This window comes from Narcine bancroftii, chromosome 1, assembly GCF_036971445.1.
Source record: "Narcine bancroftii isolate sNarBan1 chromosome 1, sNarBan1.hap1, whole genome shotgun sequence".
Classification (NCBI taxonomy): Eukaryota; Metazoa; Chordata; class Chondrichthyes; order Torpediniformes; family Narcinidae; genus Narcine; species Narcine bancroftii.
Window position 1 is genome coordinate 456,555,998 of NC_091469.1, and position 22,673 is coordinate 456,578,670.

The 22,673-nt window shown below is 42.4% G+C and overlaps 2 protein-coding genes across 4 annotated transcripts in view; both read left to right on the plus strand.

The window, feature by feature from the left end:
- nebl (nebulette) overlaps positions 1-22,673 on the plus strand; it is a 379,969-nt gene that overhangs the window by 239,500 nt on the left and 117,796 nt on the right. The window lies entirely within an intron of this gene.
- The window catches only part of LOC138751820 (nebulette-like), a 101,694-nt gene continuing 80,800 nt past the window's right edge, over positions 1,780-22,673 (plus strand). The window contains exon 1 of the mRNA XM_069914654.1: positions 1,780-1,859. The gene's annotated coding sequence lies outside the window, so the exon portion shown is untranslated. The remainder of the gene's footprint in view (positions 1,860-22,673) is intronic.

Sequence of the window (22,673 nt, forward strand, 5' to 3'; positions counted from 1 at the left end):
ACTTTAATAAGGCCTTTGACAAGGTCTCACATGGAAGGTTATTCATGGTGAGATAGTAAACTGGATTCAACATTGGCTTTTGGGAGAAACCAGAGAGAGGTACTTGAGGTCTGTGACTAATATTGTGCCTCAAGGATCTGTGCTAGGTTGTTGTTTGTCTTCTATATCAATGATCTGAATGATAATGTGGTAAATTGGATCAGAGAGTTTTCAGATGACACAAAGATTAGGGGTAAAGTGGACAGGGAGGAAACCTATCAAAATTTGCAGAGGGATTGGACCAGGTGGAAAAATGGGAAGCAAAATGGCATATGGAATTTAATGTAGGCAAATATGAAGTTTTGCATTTTAGAAGGAGAAACCAAGGTAGGGCATACACTGTAAACTGAAGGGGACTGGGGAGTGCAGAAGAACAGAGGGATCTGTGAATACAGTTATATAATTCCCTGAAAGTTGCATCATTGGTAGAAGGATCATAAGGAGAGCTTTTGGCTCATTTAAAAATAATTAAATATATAGCACGATAACAGGCCCTTCCTGCCCATGAGACCATACCTCCCAAATATACCCAATTAACCTTCAACCCCCTATATGTTTTGAAAGGAGGGAGGAAACTGAAATGCCCAGAGGAATCCCATGCAGACAAGGGGAGAATGTACAAACTCCTTCCATATGATGCTGGATTTGATCCCAGGTTGCTCCTGCTGTAATAGAATTGCACTAACTGTTATGCTAACTGTGCTGCCCCATCAACCTTCATAAATCAAAGTATCGTGTATAGGCATTGAGATGTAATGTCTAAGACATTGGTAAGGCCAAATTTGGAGTGTTGTGTGCAGGTTTGGTATCCTTCTTTGGCTTGGCTTCGCGGACGAAGATTTATGGAGGGGTATGTCCACGTCTGCTGCAGGCTCGTTGGTGACTGACAAGTCCGATGTGGGACAGGCAGGCACGGTTGCAGCGGTTGCAAGGGAAAATTGGTGGGTTGGGGTTGGGTGTTGGGTTTTTCCTCCTTTGTCTTTTGTCAGTGAGGTGGGCTCTGCGGTCTTCTTCAAAGGAGGTTGCAGCTCGCCGAACTGTGAGGCGCCAAGATGCACGGTTGGAGGTATCCTACCTACTGGAAAACTTTCAATAAAATTGAAAGAATGCAGAGAAGATTTCCTAGGATGCTGCTGAGACTTGAGGTAATGTTAAATGGGTTAGGAGCATAGAAACATAAGGGGGGGAGATCTGATAGAGATATACAAAATTATGATGGGTACAGATAGAGTACATGCAAGTAGGCTCTACTACTATGGCTAGGTGAGATACAAACCAGAGAACATGGGTTAAGGGTGAAGGGGAGAAGTTTAGGGGGAACATGAGGCAGTGATATCTTCACACAGAGCATGGTGGGAGTATGGCATGGGCTGCTAGATGAAGTTGTTAATGCAATCTCTATTTTAACATCAAAGAAAAATTTGCACAGGTACATGAATGGGAAGGGTATGGAGGGATAGGGAATGGGTTCCAGTCAGTGGGACTTTGCAGTATAGTTCGGCACAGACAAAAAGGACTGTTTTCACTTCTGTAATGTTCTGTGGTTCTGTTGATTTTTTATGTATCTGTTGAAATGATATTGCTTGCTCATGTGTTCATAGCATATTATTATTTTCTCCATCTGTTTTTTTTTAAGAATTATGATTGGAATTATCATTCAGCTTTTGAAACTGATCTGCCAAGACTTTCCATAGAAGGGATGTGAAAAGCAGACTACAGTGTTTACTGAAGACAAATGAGACTGCAGATGGTGGAATCTGGAACAAAACAAAACACTGGAAGAACTTGATGGATCAAGCAGCATCTTTGGAGGCAAAAGTGTAAGTCAAAATTTTGGGTTGAGACTTTGCATCAGGACTAAGAGAGAAGAGGAAAGATTGCTGGTATTTTACACTCTATAGAAGGATAAAGACTGGTGATAGGTAGAGGCATATGGGAAGGAAATGATTGGCAGATGGAATGGGGGGGCAGGGATGAGAAATGTGAACACAAGGAGAAAAGCAGTTGTACAGGTGAGTCTGTGGGGACAAACACTGCAGTGTGGGTTTCCTGATATTGGAAAGATCAATGTTTATGTCATTGGGTTGTAAGCTACCCACGTGGGATGTTTGATGTTATTCCTCCACTTTGGGTTTGGTTTCACAATAGCCAACGAAAAGGCAATACACAGACAGGCCAGTATAAAAGGAAAATTAAAATGACATGCAATTGGAAGGTTGAGGTGGCCAATGCAGAATGCTGGTACTCTGCAAAATGATTACTAGTTTATGCTTGGTTTCATGAATGTTCCTAAAGGGCTATTGTAAGTGAGGCAGTGGTTCACTTTCACCTTTTCCATTCTGGACTCCTAAATAGTCCTTCCTAGTAAAGGAGGTATTCACTTGTACCTCTTCCAATCTGGGTTTTTGCATTTGATACTCAATGTGGTCTCCTCAATTTTAGCTTTTCTGAAGGTTTTTGAGTTTACCAAAATCAATGTTGATTTATTGCAGAAAATTACAGGCTGAAGTCTGTAATGAACATCATTATTTTCCTGATTCTAATCCATGCATCACTCTTTTAGTCATAACTTGTGCTCTCCTGTATCATTTACATAACATAGCTGACTCTAGTGATGGTGTTGAGTAATCATGTTACCTACATTAAGAGAAATTAAATGAGGGAAATTGGAACCATACTTAAAATTGATGTGCAACATGACTTAACATGTACCAGTAAAATATGTAAAGTTTTCAGTACTTTCTACTGTTTTAAGATATAGAAGTAGCTATAAAACGTTTATAAGGAACTTTCTTCTTTCTTCTTCTTTGGCTTGGCTTCGCGGACTAAGATTTATGGAGGGGGTAAAAAGTCCACGTCAGCTGCAGGCTCGTTTGTGGCTGACAAGCCCGATGCGGGACAGGCAGACACGATTGCAGCGGTTGCAGGGGAAAATTGGTTGGTTGGGGTTGGGTGTTGGGTTTTTCCTCCTTTGCCTTTTGTCAGTGAGGTGGGCTCTGCGGTCTTCTTCAAAGGAGGTTGCTGCCCGCCAAACTGTGAGGCGCCAAGATGCACGGTTTGAGGCGTTATCAGCCCACTGGCGGTGGTCAATGTGGCAGGCACCAAGAGATTTCTTTAGGCAGTCCTTGTACCTTTTCTTTGGTGCACCTCTGTCACGGTGGTCAGTGGAGAGCTCGCCATATAACACGATCTTGGGAAGGCGATGGTTCTCCATTCTGGAGACGTGACCCATCCAGCGCAGCTGGATCTTCAGCAGCGTGGACTCGATGCTGTCGACCACTGCCATCTCGAGTACTTCGACGTTAGGGATGTAAGCGCTCCAATGGATGTTGAGGATGGAGCGGAGACAACGCTGGTGGAAGCGTTCTAGGAGCCGTAGGTGGTGCCGGTAGAGGAACTTTAATGTGCATATAAATGGATCAGAGAAATAAACAGGTAATTTTTTTCATTATTCCAGAGTATTACGATGGAAGTACCAAGAAAGTACTGATGAGCACTTTATTAGACTTATGATACGATCCCTTTATTGTCATGTAATAATACAGAAAATGTAATATTATTCAAACTTTCCTTCTCCATGCCGTAAGGCCGACAGAGTTGCTATTAACATTATCCAGCATACTTAACAGGAAGAGAAAAGGAGTAGCAAAAGAGAGTCCCTTCAGAGAAACTGGTGACCATTAATTTGTTTTCAGTGCTCTCATCGTCTCTACAACTGTTTGTCAAACAGTGTACTTTATATAGCAAAGATAAAGATACAAAACCAACATTTTGCACTTGAGGTCTAAAAAAATGTAGACAGACGCCTTAACAAACTGGTGGGGGGAAGAAGCAAGGGGTGGAGCACAGACCCAAAGACGGAAACTAATAGGTGGATATCTCCTGCCTTTGGTACTGTGCTCCTACCCCTTCCCATCCACCCTCATTATTTTGTTCAGGTGGCTGCCTACTGCATAGTGTAGTACATAATAGTTGAAAAACTCAGCAAGTCATGCAGTATCCTTGGCACCTAAAGGCAATTAATATGGGGAGAGGGTGAAGGAAAGGAAAAGAGAGTGGAAAAGGAAGGAACGCAGTCTAGCAGGTGTTAGCTGGATACAGGAGGGAGGGGAAAGGAGCTGAAGGTGCTGGGGAGGGGGCAGGGAGCTGAGAAAGCTGCTCTCTGATAGGAGAGCGATGAGGCTGGGGACCTTGAGGAAGTAAGTCAGAGCAATAGGAGAGTAAGAGACGGAGAAAGGGCTTTACGGAAATTGGAGGTCGATATTAGTTGGGGACTGCGGAGATGTAATATAAGGTGTTGAGTTATGAGCCCAGAGGACCCCAAAACCCAGCAGCAATAGAAATTCACCAAGACAAAAATGATTACTTAAACAAAAGTTGCTTTTAATTATCTTTTAACATAAAAACAGGATCAAACTTTAACTTATTATTATTAACCTAACTTAAACCCCTTCTAATTCTAAGCGCACGTGTATGTAATGTGTGTATAAGTTCATAAAAAAATTCTTTATTCACAGTCCAATCTCACTTTTCACTCCTCCAAGTTCACTGATTGCAGGCACAGAATTTAACATTTATGAATTTCACCAGGCTTTGATGCTTGAAAAGTAAATGGTTACCGCTCAGGAAGGTTCTTGCTGGTTTACAGAGAGAGATTTGTTGCTCATTGGACACCCACAACTGATTCCTTCTGATCAGCCACTTCAATGTCTTGCCGAAGAAACGTGCCCCATCAGGGTTTTACAGATGATGACCTCTTTCTTTCAGGTCACCACCGAGTTCCTTTCTGTTTCTCTTATTTCAAGTGAAACATTATGCAGCCATCCATCTCCTCTTGTATGGACCACAAAGGCTTTGACCAGGCTGAACTAAGAACTCACAACCCATCTTCAAAATGGGGTTTTTCCACAAGGTTGCCAGCTTGTCATGTTCCATTCCCAGCTGCTGAAGCCAAACTGTAGAAATGTAGAACTGAATTTTCTCTCTCTCTCTTTCTCTCACTCAGAGAAAACCACATGACCCTTTTAGAAGAGCAAACTGCACTCAGACTGCGGCACCGGACCTAATCTTTTGAGTTCATTCATCTGTTTCTTTCCAAAACAATAATCCATTACTCCACAGCATGTCCAATTAACACCTACTTGTGAAGTCTCTATAGGCAGTCTTCAAAGTTTCTTCAAAGGCACCCGGAGCCTGGACTGTCTGACTTGAGCAGAGCTCTGGCATTTTAAATAAGATCTGTTTTGAAGTGTTTGAATGTGACCAACACTAAAAAAAAACCTGCCACAATTTATCTCCTTTTAAAACATATCTATATACAATATAAAATATATAATCTGTCACAGTACTTCCTTCAATGTACAAATGAGCTCAACCTGAGGCCATTATCGGACATGTTAGGTTGGCTGTGGTGCCTTTTCTGTTGCAGCAGAGAGAATACCTTCATTCTGTTTCAGCTGTCTCCAAGTGTTTTCACATTGGCAACCCACTAAATTGGCATATGAATGACCTGTTTTGAAATAATGGTAGGGCCATTCACACTATACCAAGCAAAACCAGTTCTGTGCGCCCTTTTACAGTACCAACCAAGTATCATGGATCTAAGGGGGGCCCAACCTCCAGTGGTGATGTCCTGAGTGACATATTACATTCTCGCAGGCAGTGGATGCTTTATTCCAAAATGAATTACCCACAACTCACTCCAACCCCTCATTCTCCAGGTGGAGTGGATGTGGAGGGGTGGGGTTGGGGGTGGGGGTGCGGGGGTGTGTGCGATGGTGTTATGATTGAGAAAAGAGATGAATGAAGTTTTGTAGTAAATAATTTTATTTATAAAAGATGTGTGTGGGAAAATGGTAACGGGGATAACATACACACACACATGCACAGTTTATAGAGAGCATGGGAAAGTGGTAGCGGCAATAAAACACACATTCATAAAATTTAAAGTGAGAGTGGGAAATAAAACACATATGAACCTTAACCCTGACCCATCCATAACACTAACCCTAGATTTGACACTAGGTCTCCAGATTGAGGGCAAACACAAAACACAAAGATTTGACATTAGGACTACTAGATTGTGAACAAGCTGGCTTGTTGGTTTGTCCTCAGCTTGAACAGCTGAAGCCTACTGACCCGCTCCTCCACCAACAGCTTGCCACCAGCCCCCAATGACAGGTAGCAGTGACTAGTAAGGGATTACTTAAGGTGATATGAGTGGAAAGAAAAGTTTGAAATCCACTTCTATAGATCAATACTTGTTGTAGAATTTTCCATGCTCCTTTATACATTTTACACATTTGCTTCATTCCTGCTGTGATTTTCCCACACTCTTCTATTAATTGTTGTGTATTCATAAAAGTAATATTTGATAGCAAACCCTTGCATCCAGGCTCATCTCTCACAGACCTGACACTTTCTCAACACAACAGTGATCAGTGTGGGAACCGACAGCGTTTACTGTCAATGTTACTTACCATTATCACCCTGATTTCAACCTGGCATATAAGATGGGGGGAATATTTTTAAGCCATTTTTTGAGAAAAGTAAATGGGTCTAACATGTCATTAAATATGGTTTATTGTGTAAAAAGGTCCTTGAAAAATGCTGGCTTTGTTCATTTCAGTGCTGTCATGTTCCATTCCCAGCGTTTCTTCGGCAAGACATTGAAGTGGCTGATCGGAAGGAATCAGTTGTGGGTGTACAATGAGCAACAAATCTCTCTCTGTAAACCAGTGCTGGCATATTGGAGGCTCTTCATAACAGAAAAATACAAATGCTGTGTAAATAACATATTTTTTGCTCTTTCCATTCTCTGGCTCTTTAAGAAGCTCCCATGAATGCAAGAACACCATCAGCATGTCACAAAGGGGATCCGGCATACCGGGTCGCCCGTTCACATTCAGTGACCCCGTATGCTGATTCGAAATGGATCAGTTTTGGTACTACCTCCCTAGGCGGTTAATTCCCGGGTTGATTTGGACCCTCCCACGCCCCCGCCACCGGATTGAGAGTGTTCACACTGGCAGATGACCTGGTAAATTGCCAGTTCATTCCCACTTTCAAGTGACAGTGTGAAAGGGGCTTCTGAGACAGCATCAATATTGACCTCCAATTTCTGTTAACCTTTACTCCAGTCTCTAACTTCTCTTTTCCTTTTGACTCCCTTCTGAGTTTCTCCACAAGATATCCACAAAATATTATTTTGTCATAATATTTAATAAATGCAAATTATTATCTTTAATCCTGCCGAATCAAAACTATCAAGGGAAGTTAAAAGGGTGTTTGGGTAGTAGGCATTGCATTGGCATCATGCTCCTGTCTTCTGCAATTTTACTTCCTTACTTTCAAGAGCTCAGACACTTCCCCTCTCTGCCCAGCAAGTTTATAAAATTTTGAATTATTGACAACTCCATCACTTTTAAATTGTAGAGAAATTTCTCCAATAGGATGAGAAGATTTCCTGGTATCTGTTAACTTTTCTCCTAGATGCAAAATTTCATCCAGCTCAAAACAAACCACAAATGTATTTCCACATTTGGTTTTTGCATAGATTTTTGATTGCTGTTATATTAACTATTTTCTGAGGGCTGTTTTCAACTATGCCTGTAACTAGTTGGGTTCCATCCTAATTTCTGTCTCTGTCCATCATCTCTTGTTCTTGAATGTAAGACGTCACGACTGTCGCACAAATTGTGAACATGAACCATTTAAATGTGGCTAAAATGTTGAAGTGACATGCACTTTACATCGAAGACCCCATGAGAATCCTGTTCCTGTGCACCATAAAAATATGGCAATGGTTTCAAAGTTTGAATTGGGTGGAATTTCACTAAAGTAGCACGTATAAACATAGCAACAATGTAAACATTCTAACCTATTCAATCAACATAAACCAACAGCTTCAGAAAGGCAGTTCTCCAGTATTACCCAACATTTGAGAAGGCAAATTGTCCTAAATGCAGGTTTGTAGTGTTTGGAATGGCAGTTGTTTCCAACTTGCCTTCATACACAATTGTTGATTGTGGCATACAAGTTAAGATTTTGTTCTCTATTGCAGTGTAATGCTTGCTTTGATATTTTGTGCTGATAGATTAGGTGCACGTACCCTCCACCTATAGCAAGGTGGCCCCCCCATTTGCTTACCTTAGTTCATGTTGGTACTTTTACCATTCATCTTCTGATTTACGTGACCCACCTTCTGCCTCTTTTCCCCACACGCTGCACCAGCTTCACTTCACCTCATCCTCTCTTGAGGATGGTTATATGGAGTAAGCTGTCAGAGGAATTGGTAGGGCAGGTACAATACAACATTTAAAGGACATTTGGACAGGTTCATGAATAGGAAATGTTTGGAGGGATATGGGTTGAATGCAAACAAACAATGGGACCAGTTCAAGAAAGCACCTTGGTATGCATGAAGGCTGAAGGGATTATTTCTGGGATATATGAGACTCTATCAGCATTTCACTTTACTGTCCTTTACACTGGCACACCTTTCTACTCCAACTGGCTAAGCACAGCAATGTTTTTCTAACTTGTAATATTTTTGTCGCATTCTCATTATATCTCTCTAAGACTGCACAGCATTAAGTCTTAATTTCTTCAACCCTAACAATTTTCTCTTCTCCTCATCTTCATGTACTTGAATTTCATTCTCCAATTTCATTATTTCTTTATTGAATTGAGTTACTTGTTTCATATTTTTTTTATTTTTGAAGTATAACTTATTATTTGACCTCTCAAATATGCCTTAATTGAATCCCATAATACAAACTTATTCGCAACTGAATCTTTATTAGTATCTCAAAAAAATTTATCTGTTGCCTCACAAAATTCCATTTTCTTCAACAAAATAGTATTTAACCTCCATCTATAACCTTCCTTTTCTTCTTCTTCCAATGAAATAGACAAAATAAAGGTGAATGATCTGATAAAACCCACACTTGATATTCCACTTGATATTGAAATAGTGTAGAAATTAAAAACATATCTATCTGTGAATATGTTTTAAATTGAAAGGAATGAAAAGAATAATCTCTTTCATTTGGGTGGATTTTTCTCCATATATCCACTAAATCCATATCTTTCATCAAATCTTTACCATTTTTGCTACTGTAGTGACTGCTACACAGATTGAAACACATCACGACCACTTTGGAGGTTTCAATAAACTGTTTATTCAAACTTTGCGTGCGTCCCTTTAAGGGCGGCTTGAGCTCTGCCCCTGCATTGGCAGTGATGTCACTACGCTTGCCCAAGGGATGCGCTTGCTCTAACCCACGCGGCATGGAGGTCCTCCGACGGCACCATCTTTTCGCGGCTGCCCCACTGGCGCGGTGGTACAAGCGGGGCTGGTTCACCATGAGGATGTGCACCGCCACCAACCCCCCCAGAACTGGCTTACGCATCTCGCCGTCTGGATGGCCGACCTCATTGTTTTGGCTGGGCCGTCACTACTGGCTTGCTAAGGTCCAGGTGTGCCGCCTTGAGTCGGTCGACTGTGAATAATTCTCCCTTGTCCCTGATGTCCAGGGTGAACGTCTTGCCTGAGTGTTGCAGGACTTTGTAGGGGCGCTGCAGGGGTGCAGTGTGTGGACTTTCCCGGACAAAAATGAAATCGGCTGTGGCCAGCTCCTTGGGCCAGGGGATGCAGGGTGGGCAGCTGCCGTGGTGATGGGAGCACTAGTGAGGCAAACTAACCCCTCAGGTCTGCCAGCAAGGTCCGACTCTCGGTCGTGGAGTCAATGCTCAGGTCGAAGAACTTCCCGGGTAGTGACAACGGCATGCCATAGACCAACTCCACAGATGATACCTGTAAGTCTTCTTTCGGAGCCGTTCTGATGCCGAGCAGGACCCAGGGCAATTCGTCTGTCCGACTGGGGCCGGTCGGGCGAGCCATGAGGTGCCGGTGGAAGTGCTCCACTAGGCCATTGGCTTGGGGATGGTATGGGGTAGTGTGGTGGAGCTTGCTCCCCAAGAGGTTTGCCAGCTGTGACCAGAGGGCGGATGTGAACTGGGAACCCCTGTTGCTCGTCATGTGCACCAGGACCCCGAATGTGGCGATCCAGTGGGTGAATAGGTTCCTGGCGCAGGTCTCGGCGGACATGTCCCTCAGTGGTATGACTTCCGGCCATCTTGTTGTGCGGTCGACCACTGTCAACAAATATCGGGCATCCCTGGACACTGGCAGGGGGCCCATGATGTCGTTGTGAATGTGCTCAGACCTCTTGGCCATGGAGTCAAACTGCTGTACCGGGGCCTTTACATGGTGCTCACCTTGGAGGTCTGACACCGTATGCAGTTTCTCGCCATCTGGGCTACTTGCTTCTTGAGGTCGTGCCACACGAACCGTTCCGCCAACATGCGAATTGAAGTCTTGACCGAGGGGTGGGCCAAAGCGTGGACCATGCTGAAGGTCTGTGGCCTCCATTGCAGTGGGACTACTGGGCGAGGTGAGTTGGTGGAGACATCGCAGAGCAGCATGTCGGTCTGGGCTGTCCATCATTTTGAGGTCCTGGAGCTGGAGACCCGTGATGGCGGTGTGGAAAGCTTGTGTGTCTGCATCCTCCTTCTGCGCCTGCGCTAGCTGTGCGTAGTCCAGGCCAGGAGCAAGGCTATGGAAGGTGGGCCTTGAGAGCTCGTCTGCCACGACATTGTCCCTATCCGCACGGTGTCGGATGTCGGTGGTGAACTCTGATACATAAGACAGGTGCTGCTGCTGGCATGCCGACTGGGTCCTTTGACATCGCGAGGGCCTGAGTGAGCGGTTTGTGGTTGGTGAACACAGTGAATGGCCTGCCCTCTAGGATGTACCGGAAGTGTCTGTTGGCCAGGTACAGGGCCAGGAGTTCCCTATCAAAGGCACTGTATTTCAGTTCCTGGAGGCAGAGGTGACTGCTGAAGAAGGCAAGCAAGTGCCACTAGCCATTGACTGATTGCTCCAAGACGCCCCTGACGGACGTGGCTGGCGCATCCACCGAGTGTGCGGTGTGGGCTTCCAGCTGCGGGTGGGCTAGTAGGGTGGCACTCGCCAGGGTATCTTTCATCACAGCAAAAGGGTTCTTGGCCTCTTCCGTCCATTCCAGGATTTTGTTCTTGGCGGCAATCTGTGCAAACAAAGGCTGCATGATGCGAGCCACCCCTGCGATGAACCGGTGGTAAAAGTTGACCATGCCGGCAAATTCCTGTAGACCTTTGAGGGTGCCGGGGCGGCTCCGTCCACCGAGATGGTATGGCCCAGGAACTGCAGGGACTGTTTGCCGAACTGACACTTGGCCACGTTGACCATGAAGCCGAACTCTGCCAGACGGGTGAATAGCGCAATCAGATAGACCTTGTGTTCATCGTGGTCCCGACTGCCGATAAGGATGTCATTGAGATAGATAAACAGGAAGTCTAAGTCTCTGCCCACCACGTCCATCAGGCCTTGGAATGTCTGGGCGTGTTTTTGAGGCCGAAGGGCATCCACAGGAACTTGAAGAGGCCGAATGGGGTGATGATCGCGGTCTTGCCGATGTCGTTGGGGTAGACAGGATCTGGTGGTAATCCTGTACCAGGTCAACTTTCAAGAAAACCCAGGTGCCGTGCAAGTTGGCCATAAAGTCCTGTATGTGCATGATGGGGTATCGGTTTGGCGTGATCGCATCGTTGAGGCGACGGTAATCCCTGCATGGGCACCAACCCCCGGAAGCCTTGGGGACCATGTGGAGGGGGGAGGCCCAAGGACTATCCGAGCTGCGGACAATCCCCAGCTCCTGTAGTCGGGAGAACTCCTCCTTTGCCAGTTGCAGCTTCTCTGGGGGGGAGATCCACCTGGCTTTGGCCTGGGTCGAGATGTGGTGGCAGACTCCATGTTGGGGCATGGAGGAAGTAAACTGCGGTTGCAGGATGGAGAGGAACTCGTTGAGCATGCGAGAATACTTCTCCTTGCGGGCACTGATGAAAGCTATCCCCGGGCTGCATGCGTCTGTGGCATTGAGGTGGACGGATTGGAAGGTGCAGTCATTTACCAACAACTTACCTTTGATGCACACCAACAGGCTGTGCGCCCGGAGGAAATCGGCTTCCAACAGCGCTGTGCCCACAGAGGCCAGTATGAACTTCCAGCGGAACTTGTCCTTGCTGATCTGGATCTGTGCACTGCGTGTACCGAAGACCTTGAGGGAGGATCCGTTGGCCGCCCGTAGAGTTGGGCCCCGTGCACGGGTGCGGGTCTCGAGGGCGGTCAGGGGGAGCACGCTAAGTTCGGCCCCGGTGTCTACCAGGAAACATTGGCTTCTGGACTTTTCAGTCACATGCAGGAGGCTATTCGTGTAGCCAGCTGTCCCAGCTATTAACAGCGGATGGCCGCATCGTTTCCCTGGAACATACAGGGTTGCCTGCACTTGCGGGCTTGGGCCCCCCATTGTTGATGGTACAAACACCAGGTGAGGTGGTGTTCTTCTGGTTTGTGCTTGGGGAGTGCTTGCGACTGATTGGGCCCTGGGCAGGCGACTGGCTGAGGGCGGCCTCGTTTTCTCGCTTGGTCCGCCAGAGGATGTCTGCACGGGCTGTGACTCGGCATGGATCTGAGAAATCCTCATCTGCCAGCAGGAGTTGTATGTCCTCAGGCATCAGTTTGAGGAAAATCTGTTCAAAAAGGATGCAGGGTCTGTGGCCCTCTGCTAGTGCCAGGATTTCATCCATGAGGACAGATGGGGTTTTGTCGCCCAGATCATCCAGGTGTAGGAGCCTGGAGGTGTGTTGCCGTGGGGCTAGGCCAAAGGTGCCGAGGAGGAGGTTTCTGAGAGCAAGGTATTTACCTTCCTCCGTTGGGTTGTGGATGAGGTCGTCCACCCTGGCCGCGGTTTCTTCATCGAGCGCACACACGACATGGTAGAACATCGTGGTGTCTGATGTGATGTGTTGGAGATGAAACTGCCCAAACCAAGTGCGTAGGAAATGCGTCCAGAGGGGGGAAGTTTCACCGCAACCACATTTGATTGCTGCGGAATCCATATCGGGAGGCCAGAAAACGGTCTGGACTTGCAGGGGTCACAAATGTAGCGACTGCTACACAGATTGAAACACACCACGAACACATTGGAGGTTTCAATGAACTGTTTATTCAAACTTCACGTGTGTCCCTTTAAGGGCGGCGTGAGCTCTGCCCCCTGGTGGTGATGTCACCATGCTCGCCCGAGGTGGACGCCTTGCTCTAACCCACGTGGCACAGAGGTCCCCCGACGGCGCCATCTCTCATGGCTGCCCCGCCAGTGTGGCGGTACAAGTGGGGCTGGTTCGCCACGTATGTGCGCCACCACACTACCTTATTTTTCATCATTCTATCTCTCAATCTATCTAATTTAAGGACTAAAGCAAAATTAAAATCTCCTCCCAATATAACTTGGCATTTGATAGATTTATAAAGACATCTTGTATAAATTTGCCATCATCTTCATTTGGTGCATACACATTCATTAAGTTCCATTGTTCTGAATAAATCTGACAATTCACCATAATGTATCTCCCCGCTACATCAAAATTAATATTTAATATTTTAACTGGTAAATTTTTATTAATTACTATTGCTGTACCTCTAGCCTTAGAATTAAAGGTTGATGCTATTACCGTTCCTACCCAATCACTTCTTAATTTTTGATGTTCTTTTTCCGTCAAATTGTTTCCTGTAAAAACCTATGTCTGTTTTAATTTTTTTCATATAAACTAATAGTTTTTCTCTCTTTATATGATTCTGAATCCAATTAATATTAATACTAATAAAATTAAATTTATCAGCCATCTAAACTGTCATAGAATCCAGTAACCGTCCAACTTTCCATCTCCACTCATCCTACATCCAAAATACTAACTAAATATTTCATGATACAATTATTAAATTTAGGTGTATTAATGAGAAAAAAGAAAGGAAGCAAAGACCCCCCACCACAATGCATACGTTATTAACATTGCGTCTTTATACGCCTGATCTATCGGAGTTGTGATCGAAAACCACACCCGCCCACTAGATTCCGTGGAGGCCAGGCTCATACACTTACCTAACTCCTCCGAAATTTTACTATCTCTTATGCCTCAAATCTACTCAAACTTAAAATGATCAATTCATTTTTTTACACAGATCTATCAGGTAGAAACTGTCCTCTCTAATATTCTCTCTCCTCCAAAAACTTATATCATTTCATTATACAACCCCAACTGCCATCTTTTCACTTCCTCGCTCTCTCTCTTCAAATATCGCCCAGTTCTCATCTCATTTTCTCAGGCAACGAACCTACAAACGCTTTCGCTTCATTGGGTTCCATAAAAAATCTATTTTTACCCTCAGGAACAAAACCTTTTAACACTGCTGGGTATCTTAAAACAAAAATGTAACCTTTTTTCCATAGCACATAGCAGAAATGTTCTTCTCATCCATCTGCCATGATGAGCATTCTGGAGGTTAGATGGATTTGCCCAAGAAGTCATATGACTGGGGAACAAAACAAATTGCTGGTTTGGCAAGCAGATGGAGGCTATATTTTTTTGTTGCACAATCATCCTATGAAAATGCAGAGATCCATTCTGAATGTTGTTGTGTACCAATGATGCGAAGTGCCTACAGCTGTACTGAAATTAGCTTGCTGGCACAAAAACATACCTAAATATCATAAAGGAGCTCCCTAAAATTAGCAACATTTTAAAACAATATGATAGTTATTAAAATCAAAATCAAGACACTGAATATAGTAGTAAATGTCTTTGTAATGGAATCTATAAACTGCTTGATTGGATTACTGATTTGAATCACTGTTAAATATTCTTTATACAGGAAAATCAAGCAATCACAGATGCCTTCCTGAACAAAGTAATCAGTAGTTGTTAACGTGAATATATTACAGCAATTAATCTGATCCCTTGGGCATGAAATACCAGGCATTTCATTGAATCAAAATTCCTAGATAATTTTTCCTTATAGAGATGAAATAATAAGGAAACTTAGCATCCTAATATGTTTTGAATAAAACTAATAACTTTTTTTAAATTTTGGAATAAACTTTATCTGGAAAAGAAATGTATATCTCAGGTTATTTTTCTGCAAACTCAAGGAAGATAATTTCTAGTTGGGTGATGGAATTGAGAGCTATACATATAAATTTGTCAAAAGGAAAAATGACATTTCACGGATATGAAATAAGATGCTTAGATAGGAGGATGTTATTGCAATGATGAAAGTTCATGGGATCATATGTAGATAGGAGGATGTTATTAAGGAACATAGTAAATGGAATAATAATTGATAATGCCTCTGTGACAGTGTTACACCATCTAAAGATTAAGAAAATATTCTTATTTTTCTTCCTCTTCATTCTTTCTTAAATGAGCAGTACCCTATTATTAAACATGTCACCTAGTTTTCCAGGTTTTGTTTAACAGTCCATGAAACCCATAGCACTGAATGAACTGTCAAACCCCATAGATTTTGGAGGGTGGGATGAAACCAGGGCACCTGGAGAAAACTCACACAGGACATTGGGAAGTATGTACAAACTTCTCACAGTCAGTGTTGGATTCAAACCCGAATGGCTGGCGCTGTAATAGCATTGTTCCAACTGGCTGCACAAACTGTGCCGCCCTGAGAAGATAATACGTATTTTGATGTAATCATCTCTCATGCTTTTATAGGAGAGCATAGGTCAAATTTATCTTATAAAAATTGCAAATTACAGGAGTGAGATTGTGATAATGCAGTAGTACAAAGCATCTTGACTATCAGATTCCATTTTAAAAATCATTTTTGGGAAGGATCCACCTGCATTGGAGAATAGAGCGGTGGAAAATCAGTGTCTTTCAAAGGTTCAGTTATGGGTGCAGGTTTGCACACTTGAGCTACAAGTTTGCAGAATGATTTAATTGAAGAGTTTATAATGACATTTTTGTTGGATTGAATAGCATAATTAAAGTATTAACTCTGATGGGAGCATTCAGAACAATGGGCAATTTTTAAAAAAATTAGAACTACGCTATTTTGGATTCAGATCAGAAAGTATAATTTCAAGTAAAGAGTCAATGTAATCTGGAACTTCCTTTCCTGAAAATTTTGCAAACTGGGTCAGTTGAAATGGCCAGATTAGGATTGATTGATTTTTCTTCACTAAGTATATCAAGTGATGTAAAAAAAAAGATGAAAAAGAAAATGGGGGTTAGGTTACAGTTGAATCAAATTGAATATGAGCAGACATGAACAGACATCTGTTCTCAAGCTCTATCCTTACTTTCCAAAATTATGATTTCTGCCCAAGCTTGAAATGTAAACTCTTGGAGGTGCAAATTCATCTCTGCATGCACCCATTGAACTCTGTATCTGAAATTGGGTCTCCTTCACTCAAGTGAAACTCGGTTGTAATATGTGCATATTACAATATTTTGCTTTTTGTGTCTGAGGCTTTCAATGTGAATTCCTTCATGGGCCCTCCTATCCCTATCTCTTAATTGTCTGGCCCTATATTCCCCCCACTCCCCTTTACCCCAAGCACTGGAATTCTTGGTGTGCAAGGAACAAATCTGTACATGTGATTTCTAGCCATTATGTTGTTTTTACAGTTCCAAAATTTATGCACATTTGGATGGGAGGCGGGGGCTGATGGTGGTCAGTGGCATTGTGGAGAATGTTGGCACATAAAGTGGTAGCATTCACAACAATGCCACTATGCTGCCATTCTGGATGATAATTATCTGTCTATACCATGCATTGCTAACACATACTCAGCAAGACTGTTGTGTTCAGGTTAATCATGATTGATTTCCACTATTTTTTCCAATACTTCTGCAAAGGTTTCACACTCTTTAGAATTCTTTAACCTCTATCCAGATTCTCAAAATATGTTTAACGGCCAAATTGTCAGTTAATATAGTTAAAGATAAGGGGAGTGAGGATCCAAGGAGAGAAATGCTCTAATAGAAAATGTTGGAACAGAATTAGATTCCAAAGAGATGCATATTGGACAGTCTTCACCGTTAATATAATATGACCAAAATGTAAGATCTTGTATGTTGACTGCCCAGAAATAAAACCTAAAGTTTGGTAGGGCTAAACCTCCATTCTTTTCTAAAATTTTGAAGGTATTTAGGCAAGATTCTTCCATATATAAGAAGATTGAAAAAGAAAAATAATTCTTTAAATTATTTATTCCACAGATACATGTGTCAGATGATGATGGATTTATTTAAGCCTTCCATGCAAATTATGTGTTCTCAGATGTGATTGTACTTGCAAATGTTTTCCTTTACTGTCTGGAAGAATGGGGATTGGGTGTGAAGCAAGAGGCTACATTCTTCCAGCATATTCATTTTTTTCTACCAGAACCTCAGAGAAATGCTATGTGTGAGATATCTGTGTTACAATAATCACTGAAATATGCCTGTGATTCTGCCAAATTTGCTTCCTGAGATGTATTGTTATGTTTTGTTTCTGTTTATTGCTTCCATTTGTTTTCAGATTTTGTGACGTAAGTTCCAAGAATAGCCTTATCACCTTTTTGTTTTAGCCTTCCCAGGATTCATCAGAACTGATGTCCTGCAGTGTCTCACCTGCATCATTTTAATGTCATTCAAGATTATTTTGCCTTTTTTGAGCATTTAATAGTCAGTCAAGAAACTATTTGACTGACAACTGACTAGGATCATACAAGGAAATTGGATAGAAGTTGGATGGTAATGTCACTGCCCATCATATTCAGCATAATTTTTAATAAGTAGTCAAATATATTTCCAATTAAGCCATCAATATGATTCCAGGAGATTTCTTTGAGGTGTGGTCATCCTTCTTGACTGCTTGACTACTTCCTATTATTCTAGTTTACATTTGGAAACCACTCTATTTTCAAGCCTTTTCTGTCAGTCTAATGATTAATTTGCAATTCACCAGAATAAATTTTGCCAATGTATTCCAGATCTTATTCATCTTTGTTTTGTTTGATCCAAGAATGGACTTCTACATTGGCTACATTGAGTTTGACAGATTTCACTTCTGTTCTGCAACAGCCTGCTCACAAAGTTCCTTAAAAATTGTTCGCTAGAGTGAAAAGACCATCATCATTCCCTTTTGAATTGCAAATGCAATTACTATGACAGATCAGAGACCTTCTGCTTCTCACCCATTTGTTATCTCCTCATGGAATTTTGGTGGGTTGCCCAATAGTGACGATGAAAATGTGTTCACTGTTTGTCAGCATCAGAAGAGATGTAATCGGAGGGCATTAGGGTAACCACACGGGGCGGGGGGGGGTGGGGGGGGGTGGGGGGTGGGGACACAAACCGCCATTTGAGATTTCACTCAGTGGTGGGGGGGGTGGGGTAAGGTGGTGCCATACCTGCCATGGACTTCCTCCGTCCACCACACTGTCACATTTCCCCCTCCCTCTGACATTTCAGATAAACACGTGCGCTTGTAACTGCACTGAAGTCATTTAAAGGACCACACAGGCTGTAACCGGTGTCCAAGGGCAAAGAAACTTCACATGATACACCAACAGATGCATGCAGAAAATGAGCTCCCCCACCACATTATCATCAATGTTTTACAGAGAAAAAAAAACAAAGACCAAAGATGTGAATGCAACAATTCCCTCCAATCATAAAAGAATTTATTTATAAGGCAGGGGAGACTTGTAACTCTGGCACATGTGCAGTTGTAGTCGTCAAAGACCTGCACATTTAATCAAATTCAGATCATCAACATTTTGAAAATGTTACAAATGGGTCTGAAGTTCATTGAATGTTTTTCGATTTATTTAAGATAGGAAACAGTGAATCTTAATTCACTCACAAGGTGAGGTGCTATTGAGGCCAAACCACGCAGGTCACGAGCACCATTCCTTTTGATTTAAAATGTGGTAATAAGTGAAATAATAATTAACTTACAAAACTCGGTAATGTAAAAGGACACAGTGTGGCAGATGATGTTTATGTTCATACGCCATCATGTCGAAATGTTAGGAATAACAAGACCACACCTGAAGTTGTCAGCCAGTGAAGAGTAGAAGCGTTTATTGATGTGTTGTCAGGCTTGATAAAGACACACAGCATGTGACCTGGCGTCAAGACATCTGAAGTGCTAACGACCTCTTGACGTAGCTATGTTGAATAGGCCAGGGCTTCTCAGTAGACCTATGAGTCACTATGCCTCATGACTGTAGTGGCTAGTTGCCAGTTGTGTCTAGCTGTCATAAGACAGGAGCTGTTAGTGTTAGTTCTGGCCACTCTCGCCACGTGTATTGCTACAACGGTGTAATTCTTCTTGCACCAGTCCAGGGTAGAAGTAGGTTCTCTCCAGAAGCCTAGCCTGTCATAGATGGCCCCATGTTTGAAGTTTGACAAGGCTATTGATGAAGTCCCACATGGTCCAGGAGGTTAGATTGTAAGGTGAGCCAGCCAATTAGATACTAAATTGGGTTGGTAGTAGGAGTTGAAGGGACTAGCTTTGATTGGAACCTTGTTTGGCATAGATGAATTGGGCTGAAGGGGCTCTTTCTGTGCTGTGTAATGAAGGTTGAAGAAGGTTGAAGAAATCCATCCTTCACCATTCAAAAACTATAGTCAAAGAATTATGAAAAATAAAACTGGCTCGAGAACAATTGTGGCAGCAACAACAATTCTCCAAGCAATTGTTTTTTTTTAATGAGAGTAAGTGCTCTACATGCTGGAAGGATGCACAGCAACAGATTGCATGTCTAAATACAAGGCAGGATATATTAGTGCTGTTTCCAATTCAAAGAAGACAGTTCCTCATAAAAATTATTCATGATGGAATCTGCAAGTGTATCTTAAAAATATTATCTTAAAAGTCCTAATAGACATCAAGACGTTGGTGATGCATGATGTTTGAAGGTTTTTGGAGTAGGTGCAATGCTTTGTGTACAGTACAACTCCGATTATTTGAAATTGGATTCTATGAAATCCTCCTTTAAAAATCTTAGATAAATGAAGATAACTGAAACAATATTATCCAAATTTTTTTTTGGAGCTGAACTGACCAGGGACATCAGGCTGGTGCTGGCAGCGCGGACCTTGGGCTCCTGGGCAGGAGTGGGGCCTCGGTGGGGAGGTGTCAGTGATCGGCGGTGGCCAGCATGTTTTTTGGTGAGAATTAAACATTATTTTAATGCTTTAAAAAAATCTTCCCTTGTTTTTGTTGTTGTTTAAACACTGTTACAAGTGATTTGCTGTTGCTACTGGGCTGTTTTTAAAAAATGACCAGTTCTCCAAAAAAACTGTTTATCTGACATAGGCCCAGTCCTGAGCATTTTGGATAATTGAAGTTGTACTGTACTGCAGTAGCAAGCATCTTGAATTGCTACTCATTGTGTTGAATCATACAAAACATGATATTGTTTTGCAAGGACTAGCTTTCTGAATTGAAATACAGTTGAAAAGAATATATTCTTCTTTCATATGTTTACACCAGTCATGTTTGGGGACACCATTGTCCAAGGACATGTTCCAAGTAGAAGTTGCCAAATAGAGAGCATATACATGGATTACATTTGGCGGCAAAGTAATCTGTAGCAGGACGAGGCCTGAAGAATTAGATAAAAGAGCTTGAGATACTGGAAAGTAATGTACATTTGGTTAAAGTAACTGATTTTGAATGGGTTGTATCTAAGGCAGATAAAACAGTAAACCTGTGTAAAAAGGTAACAAGATAGAACCCAGTTCATGAGTTGTTTTTAAAGAAGAGATAAATGAATATTTGAAAGATCCAGGAAGTGAGAGTTATGGGGAACTTACACAGAAGAGGAGTTGAGGCCATTATAAATCAGCCATGATCATATTGAACGACTGGGAAGAATTGAGGGGCCTGTTGGTCTACTTCTGGTCCTATTTTCTTGTTTCATCCTGTATGCTGAGTTGCTACATTGCATCACTTTTCAAGAAAGAACTTCCATTCCATGATACAGTAGTTACCTTTTCTCAGGACATTGATAATATTTTATTCAATCATGAAAATCTCTGATTGCTGCATATAAGAAGTGGGAATAACCTATGTATGTGGAAGAAATACTGAATCCTCTCCACTATTACGATATGAAATTAAAAAAAATCTCAATCTGCTTTCATGCAGCCAGAGAACATTTACATTCACAATTTGTCTCTTAGCAGCCATTCCTTTCAAATGGCTAGCCGAAAGCTTATCAGATTTGTCACCATGAATATAGAACTGACTTTTACTTCTCAAATGTTGCTGTTCAATGGGATAAGTAGAAAGAGGAAAGTTGATTTTGTCATAGATCCTTTTTCATCGCGGAGGATCTTTCCTGGAACCGGCACGCCGGTGGCATCACGGGGGGGGGGGGCCTCTACTTCCTCAGGAGTTTGCGGAGGAGCTAGTGGAGTTGTTCAAGTGAACCGGTACGGACTTGAAGGGCCGACATGGCCTGTTTCCGTGCTGTAAACGGTTATATGGTTTATCGTCATGAACATGTGTCATCAATCCAGAAGTAACAGGGCTACAACTGTCAAAAGCAAAACTGATACAATCATGGAAGCCAAATGTGCAGAAAATGAGTTGGAACATTGCTCCTTTCAAGAAATGATTCAAGACTTGGATTCTTCCCTGAAGTAACATCTTTGCACCAGTTGTTGAGGAGAGATGGAAACCCAGCTGAAAGTATTTGAATGCTGTTTCCTGACAGACTGTATTATTATTCTTCACAATGATACAAAGAGTTCCAGAGCTATTCAATTGGTAAGTTATGATGTCAGCCCTAACATCTACCATGATATGGGTGAATATGGAAAAAAAAAATAATTTACTTTGTATACATTCAACAAGAAAGAATTAAACCATGTAACAAACAGAGAAGAAAGCTTTGGCAATCATCTTTAGTTCCGATTGGAAAGATCCTTTCAAATCATTACGGGCTTTCTACCACACAAGACAGCAATTTCTTTACTGGTAGTTTTGCTGTTAGTGTGTTTTTGATTAAAATTTTTAAAAGCAAACTGTAGTTGCTGGCGTTCTGCTAAGATATCTACATGACTTATTTGATATAAATAGTAGAAGTATGATTTTCAGAATGTTCAGGTCACAGTTATAGAGGTTGCTGATGCAATGAAGCAATATGTCCTGCTGAAGTAAATCTACAAACACACTTTGTGAGGATTGACAGTTTAGGCAATTGTTCAAATGAAGACATTACCACCTAACTTAGTGGGAAAAGCATAGAGGGAGTAAGTCAAATGGAAGAACAAGTATGAGAAGCAAAATGACTCAAACTAATTAAAATAAGTGAAACTCGACAGGCCAGTGAAGAAGAATAAGACCTTGATGAAGTCAACCAAGTCTGTTTTCTGAAAAGATATTGGGTTGGCATTGGAAGTAAGTGTCCAGTTTGACTGGATGCGACAGGGTTGAAGATAATGAAGTGATGTTCGATGACGCATAGATTTTGGTGATCAATCAGCTGCTTTGAGGAGCTGTGGTGCGCTGTTAGCCAAAATCAGACACACACAGGTAAAGACTGCACACAGGTTTTAATCCACAAAGACTTCCACAGAGCCAGGCTGGCTATAGGTGCAGCAACTCTGAGTGAGGCCTCAGGAGGCCGGCCGGTGCAGGCTTATATCCCGGAGGGTGATTGACAGCCTGCCAG